This window comes from Cryptomeria japonica, unplaced genomic scaffold, assembly GCF_030272615.1.
Source record: "Cryptomeria japonica unplaced genomic scaffold, Sugi_1.0 HiC_scaffold_58, whole genome shotgun sequence".
NCBI classification, from domain to species: Eukaryota; Viridiplantae; Streptophyta; class Pinopsida; order Cupressales; family Cupressaceae; genus Cryptomeria; species Cryptomeria japonica.
Genome location: NW_026728880.1, coordinates 171395 through 179003, shown reverse-complemented (window position 1 = coordinate 179003; position 7609 = coordinate 171395). Strand labels below are relative to the sequence as shown.

The following is a 7609-nucleotide window of genomic DNA, read 5'->3' as shown; positions in this document are numbered from 1 at the left end:
CAATGAGTGCAACGCGGCACTCCAATGGACTTAGCTCTAGGACTTCTCATCCAGCGAGTCACCTCAAAAACTAAGCTAGAGAACTTCCCAACCTATGGGTCACCCTCAAAGAGATATCCCTGCGTCCAGGGTTGGACTTGTGGCCTACACGAGCCGACCTCATGAAAACCTCCTACGTACCCACAATCGATATGGCTCAAAGTCACACGTAGTTCTAAGGTTAGCTCGCTGTGCCACCAGCTCGCAACCGTTTCCATGTCTATCCTGGTGAGGTCCCAGACCTCCCGTTCCTAGACACAGTGATTACTCCTCGGATCATGTCCCGGACACAATCCTACACCACACTGGGAATGTCCCTATGACATCCCGCAGCCCAAGAGCTTCTCGAATGACTTATGCGAGAACCCACGCATAGCATTCCATCCAACACGGTATCAAGTCTTGCATCCGACGTATCCATGAATGCTTTGCAAATCTTTCATAACCAACATTGTTCTCAAGTAATGCATCCTCAAGCCATTGCGCACTTAAGGATCGGAAGACATAGAGACGTGCCAGGGGGAGACACGCTCTAGAATCCATTCTAGCTCGGGTCAGATCTCAAAGGTCGTGACATCCCCTATATAAGTTATTTGTCCGATTCTCGCACAACCGTAGTCTGCCTCGTCGAATCAAACAACGGTCCCAGATTCCGACTTCCGTTCCGTAGAGACCCAAAAGCTAGATGGAGGCTCGCAAGAAAGAGAGTCGGCGCATAGCAATCGGGTTTCTCGAACGTTTAGGGACCGAGCTCACTTGCGGATAGGGCAAAATCCGCCAAGCAACCCAAAAGCTAGACGGGGGCTCGAATCGAATCGCCTAGGCGGCCACAACAACGACGTGTTGGATCGACTACCAGTGCCAAACCATTCAGCAAGACTAGTCTGTGTCGAGGCCGGATAGAGATTCTCAGAGAGCGCCCGCATAGCATTTAGGAGACCTGCCGCGTCCCTCACACTCGACAAATGGTGGTGCACGTTTATAAATCCGAGCGATCCCAACCCTTTCAAGCACCAACATCGGTCGAGATAGAGGGGCACGGAGGGGGCTGCGTGAGACAACACAGTCCCCTATATAAGTTATTTGTCCGATTCTCACACATCCGAAGAATGGTCATCAAATCGGACAACAGCCCAAACTTCCGACTTCCGTCCCAGAAAGCCCAAGAGCTATCTAAAACGTTCATGGCCGGAACTCGATCGCGGCTATACCAGTCCGCCAAGCAACCCAAAAGCTAGACTGGAGCTCTAGTCGAATCACCTCTGTGGCCATTGCAAGGACGTGTTGGAGCGACTACCATTGCCGAACCATTCCGCAGGTCGAGTCCATACCAAGGCCGCATAGAGATTCACGATGAGCTCCTGCATAGCAATCAGGAGACTTGCCGTGTCCATCACAATCGATAAATCCTGGTGCAAGATTTTTGCATCCGAGCGCTCCAACCAGTCGAGCACCAGCATCAATCGACATAAACGGGCACGGGGGGAGGATGCTCGAGAACACTACCTCCCCTATATAAGTTATTTGTCCGATTCTCAAGCAGCCGAAGTCTGGTCATCGAATCGGGTCAAAGACCACAACTTCCGACTTTACCCACAATGCAAGTCATCGAATCGAACATCGGCCCCCGAGTCGGACTCCATGCGTATGTCAGGTCATCGGACCCAAATTCCGCCTTCCTGCGCATGGCGGGCCATCAATATCAACTCGGTCATCGGACCCAAACTCCGCCTTTTTGCGTATGGCACGCCTTCAAATCGGTCATCGGACCCAAATTCCGCCTTCCTGTGCATGGCGGGCCATCAACATCAACTCGGTCATCGGACCCAAATTCCGCCTTTCTGCGCATGGCACGCCATCAACTCGGTCATCGGACCCAAATTCCGCCTTCCTGCGCATGGCAGGTCATCGGACACAAATTCAGACCTCGCCAATATGCCTACGTATCGAATCGGTCATCGGACCCAACTTCCGACTTCATCCATACTGTAGGGTCTTTGAGGTTGGCGCGGTGCGCTCAACCCAGGGAGTCGACCCATCGAAGCATACACCTCCCCTATATAAGCTATTTGTCCGATTCCCACACCTGTGTAGTTTGCACCTCTGACCAGGACATCGACCCCAACTTCCGAACTCGACTGCAACGACGGCACCAGCGCCTTGGTGCGCACCTTGCGACGCACAGTCCCAACATTCGCCTTCCTGCACATGGCAGGTCATCGGACCCAAATTCCGACCTCGCGAGTATGCCTACATATCGAATCGGTCATCGGACCCAACTTCCGACTTCATCCATACCGTAGGGTCTTTGAGGTTGGCGCGGTGCGCTCAACCCGGGGAGTCGACCCAACGAAGCATACACCTCCCCTATATAAGCTATTTGTCCGATTCCCACACCTGTGTAGTTTGCACCTCCGATCAAGACATCGACCCCAACTTCCGAACTCGCCTCCAACGACCGAACCAGCGCCTTGGTGCGCACCTTGCAACGCACAGTGCCAACATTCGCCTTCCTGCACGTGGCAGGTCATCGGACCCAAATTCCGACCTCGCGAGTATGCCTACATATCGAATCGGTCATCGGACCCAACTTCCGACTTCATCCATACCGTAGGGTCTTTGAGGTTGGCGCGGTGCGCTCAACCCGGGGAGTCGACCCAACGAAGCATACACCTCCCCTATATAAGCTATTTGTCCGATTCCCACACCTGTGTAGCTTGCACCTCCGATCAGGACATCGACCCCAACTTCCGAACTCGACTAAAAAGACCGCACCAGCGCCTTGGTGTGCACCTTGCAACGCACAGTGTCAACATTCGCCTTCCTGCACATGGCAGGTCATCGGACCCAAATTCCGACCTCATGAGCATACCTACTAATCGAATCGGTCATCGGACCCAACTTCCGACTTCATCCATACCGTAGGGTCTTTGAGGTTGGCGCGGTGCGCTCAACCTGGGGAGTCGACCCATCGAAGCATACACCTCCCCTATATAAGCTATTTGTCCGATTCCGACACCTGTGTAGTTTGCACCTCCGCTCAGGACATCGACCCCAACTTCCGAACTCGCCTGCAACGACCGAACCAGCGCCTTGGTGCGCACCAAAAGTGCGCACTTTTGGAGGGCACTTTTCTGCGCTCCAAAGGTGCGCACTTTTGGAGGGCACTTTTTGGAGGGCACTTTTCTGCGCTCCAAAGGTGCGCACTTTTGGAGGGCACTTTTTGGAGGGCACTTTTCTGCGCTCCAAAGGTGCGCACTTTTGGAGGGCACTTTTTGGAGGGCACTTTTCTGCGCTCCAAAGGTGCGCACTTTTGGAGGGCACTTTTTGGAGGGCACTTTTCTGCGCTCCAAAGGTGCGCACTTTTGGAGGGCACTTTTTGGAGGGCACTTTTCTGCGCTCCAAAGGTGCGCACTTTTGGAGGGCACTTTTTGGAGGGCACTTTTCTGCGCTCCAAAGGTGCGCACTTTTGGAGGGCACTTTTTGGAGGGCACTTTTCTGCGCTCCAAAGGTGCGCACTTTTGGAGGGCACTTTTTGGAGGGCACTTTTCTGCGCTCCAAAGGTGCGCACTTTTGGAGGGCACTTTTTGGAGGGCACTTTTCTGCGCTCCAAAGGTGCGCACTTTTGGAGGGCACTTTTTGGAGGGCACTTTTCTGCGCTCCAAAGGTGCGCACTTTTGGAGGGCACTTTTGTGCACTCCAAAGGTGCGCACTTTTGGAGGGCACTTTTCCTGTGCTCCAAAGGTGCACACCTAGGTGAGCACCTTCGACCACACCTTGTAGCACACCAAACTCTGACTTTCGACTTCATCCGCAATGCAGGGTCTTTGAGGTTGGCGCAATGCGCACAACCAGGGGAGTCGACCCATCAAACCCAACACCTCCCCTATATAAGCTATTTGTCTGATTCTCATACATGCGTAGCCTGCAGGAGCAATTAGGACATCGACCCCAACTTTCGGCTTCTAAACGAAAACAAGGTCTTTGAGGTTGGTGTAATGCGAACAACTAGGGGAGTCAACCCATCAAACCCAACACCTCCCCTATATAAGCTATTTGTCTGATTCTCATACATGTGTAGTCTACAGGAGCAATTAGGACATCGACCCCAACTTTTGACTTCTTAACGAAAACAAGGTCTTTGAGGTTGACGTAATGCGCACAACCAGGGGAGTCGACCCATCAAACCCAACACCTCCCCTATATAAGCTATTTGTCCGATTCTCATACATGTGTAGCCTGCAGGAGCCATTAGGACATTGACCCCAACTTTTGACTTCTTAACGAAAACAAGGTCTTTGAGGTTGGCGTAATGCGCACAACCAAGGGAGTTGACCCATCAAACCCAACACCTCCCCTATATAAGCTATTTGTCTGATTCTCATACATGTGTAGCCTGCAACAACGATTAGGACATCCACCCCAACTTCTGAATTCGTCTGCGTTGACCGCACCAAAGGTGCACGCCTTGGTGCTCACCAAAATCCGACTTCCGACTTCTTCTGCTATGCGGGGTCTTTGAGGTTGGCGCAGTGCGCACAACCAGGGGAGTCAACCCACCGAATGCAACACCTCCCCTATATAAGCTATTTGTCTGATTCTCATACATGCGTAGACTGCAGCAATGATTAGGACATCCACCCCAACTTTTGACTTCTTAAACAAGACAGGGTCTTTGAAGTTGGTGCAGTGCACACAACCAGGGGAGTCGACCCATCAAACGCAACACCTCCCCTATATAAAGCTATTTGTCCGATTCTCATACGTGTAGTCTGCAGCAGCGATTAGGACATCGACCCCAACTTCCGAATTCGTTTGCATTGACCGCACCAAAGGTGCACGCCTTGGTGTGCACCCTGGAGTGCACTTTGGTGCTCACCTCGGTGCACACTTTGGTGTGCACCTCGGTGTGCACCAAAGGTGCGCACCTTGGAGCGCACCAAAGGTGTACACTTTGGAGCGCACCACATAGGGTCTTTGAGAGGTTGGCGCAGTGCGCACACCAAGGTGGGTGTTGAGGTGCGTGCCGAGGTGGGTGGGTGCTAGGGTGCGCTCCATGGTGGGTGCCAGGGTGGGTGCGTGCTAGGGTGGATTCCAAAGAGGGTCATAGGGTGGGTGCCAAGGTGGGTTGGTGATATAGTGGGTTCAAAGGTGGGTACTAGGGTGGGTTCCAAGGTGGGTCACAAGTTGGGTGCCAGGATGCGTGGGTGTTAGGTTGGGTGCCAAGGTGGGCTCCTGCGTGGGTGGGTGCTAGGGTGGGTTTCAAGGTGGACGCGAGGGCGGGTGCCAAGGTGGGTAACAAGTTGGGTGTTAGGATGGGTGAGTGCTAGAGTGGGTGCCAAGGTGGGTGGGTGCTAAGGTGGATGCCAAGGTGGTTCACAGGGTGGGTGGGTTCTAGGGTGAGTTCCAAGGTGGGTCACAGGTTCAGTGCTAGGGTGGGTGTCAAGGCGGGTGTCGAGGTGCCTGGGTGCTAGGGTGTGGATGCCAATGTGGGTCATAGGGTGGGTACTAGGGTGGGCTGCAATGTGGGTGCCAAGGTGGGTAACATGCTCGGTGGGTTCTAAATTGGGTGCCAGGGTGGGTGTGCACCCACCTTGCCCGAGGTGGGTGCCAAGGTGCCAGTGTGGGTGGGTGCTAAGGTGGATGCCAAGGTGGGTGAGAAGGTGGGTGATAGGTTGAGTGGTAGGATGGGTGGGTGCCAAGATGGGTCACAGGGTGGGTGCAAGGGTGGGTAGGTGCTAGGGTTGGTGTCAGGGTGGGTGGGTGCTAGGTTGGGTTCCAAGGTGGGTGCGAGGGTGAGTGTCAAGGTGGGTCACAGGTTAGGTGCTAGGATGGGTGAGTGCTAGCGTGCAAAGGTGCCAGGGTGGGTGCTAGGATGGGTCGATGCTAGGGTGAGTGGCAAGGTGGGTCCACAAGTGTCAAGGTGGGTGCCGAGGTGGGTGCCAAGTCGGCGACTGCTATGGTGGATGCCAAGGTGGGTCACGGGGTGGGTGCCAAGTTGCTAGGTTGGGTTCCAAGGTGGGTGCCAACGTGGGTGCTAGGGTGCGTGGGTTAAAGGGTGTGTCACAACGTGGGTGCCAGGATGGGTGCGCACCCACACTGGCCAAGACGGGTGCGGGTGCAAGGTTGGGTTCCAAGCCCGGTCACAGGCTGGGTGCTAGGATGGGTGGGTGCCAAGGTGGGCACCAGGGTGGGTGCACCCACCCTGGCCAAGGTGGGTCACGGGGTGGGTCCTAGGGTGGGTAACGGGGTGGGTACTAAGGTGCGTGCCAAGGTGGGTCATAGGGTGGGTGCCAAGGTGGGCACCAGGGTGGGTGTGCACCAACCCTAGCCAGGGTAGGTCACGGGGTGGTTGTCGGGGTGGGCGTCAAGGAGCCAAGGTGGGTGGCAAGTAGCCAAGTTGCGTGCCAAGGTGGGTGTCGGGGTGGGTGCCAAGGATCCAAGGTGGGTGCCAAGGAACCAAGGTGGGTGTCTGGGTGGGTGCCGAGGTGGGAGCCAGGGTGGGTCCCAAGGTGAGTGCAAAGGTGGGTGCCAGGGTCAAGGTGAGTGCCAATGTGGGTTCCAAGGTGCCAGGGTCAGGGTGAGTGCCAATGTGGGTTCAAAGGTGCTAAGTTGGGTGCGAGGTTGGGTGCGAGGGTGGGTGGGTGCCAAGGTGTGCTAGGTGGAAGCCCGGGTGGGTCGGCATCCCATGGGTGTCGAGTTGGGTGCCTGATGGGTGCTTCTTGTCAAGTTTTAGTCGTCGGGACTCATTTCGAGCCTTAGAGGTCGTTTCTTGTCCGGTTGCCCTGTCTTCGACCTGGGAACCCAATTTTGGTCCTCGGGTCCCATTTTTTTTTGTCTCGCATCCCACTTTTGGCCTGTGGCCTTTTCGGGGTCGATTCTCGTTTTGGGCATCAGAGCATGTTTCTTCTCCTAAAACCCAATATTTGTTTATTAAGTCTCGGAACACATTTTTGTTCTCGTGGACCCATCATGGGTCTTGGAACGCATTTGTGGTCCTTGGGTCCCATTTTGCATCCCGAAACTTGTGTTTTGGTGCTTGATCCCTATTTTGGGTGCCCACCTTGCACCAAGTGCGCACCCGGGGCAAACCGAGCGCCTTGGTGCACCGGGGCAAGATCGAGCGTGCACCCGAGGCGCCCCGAACATGCACCAAGGTGCACTCGGCCCACATGTGAGCGCAGGTCGTTGCGCCCGAGGTGGTGTGTGGGCACCGCGTTGCAGACGGGACACTGCACGCACACGACGCCCCCTCCAGGTGCACGCACGTAGGCCGGGCCGGGTGCACACCCGACGCCCTAGCAAGGTGCGCGCACCCGGGCAGGGCTCACACTTGGCGAACGGGGCGCACTTCGCGAGGGAGGGTGTGCACCTCGACGGGGGTGGGTGGCCGGGGTGGATTCGCACGTGGGTCGCGGTTTGCTAAGTACACACTGCGACAAGCTCATAACGGGTGCGATCATACCAGCATTAGTGCACCGGATCCCATCAGAACTCCGCAGTTAAGCGCGCTTGGGCCGGAGTAGTACTGGGATGGGTGACCTCCCGGGAAGTCCCGGTGTTGCACCCT

At 55.5% G+C, this 7609-nt stretch overlaps 1 non-coding gene across 1 annotated transcript; it reads left to right on the top strand.

Annotated features, from left to right (window-relative positions):
• Window positions 1-7490: 7490 nt before the first annotated feature.
• Window positions 7491-7609, top strand: LOC131863263 (5S ribosomal RNA). The gene has a single exon (XR_009362195.1). It is a non-coding gene; the product is annotated as a 5S ribosomal RNA (ribosomal RNA).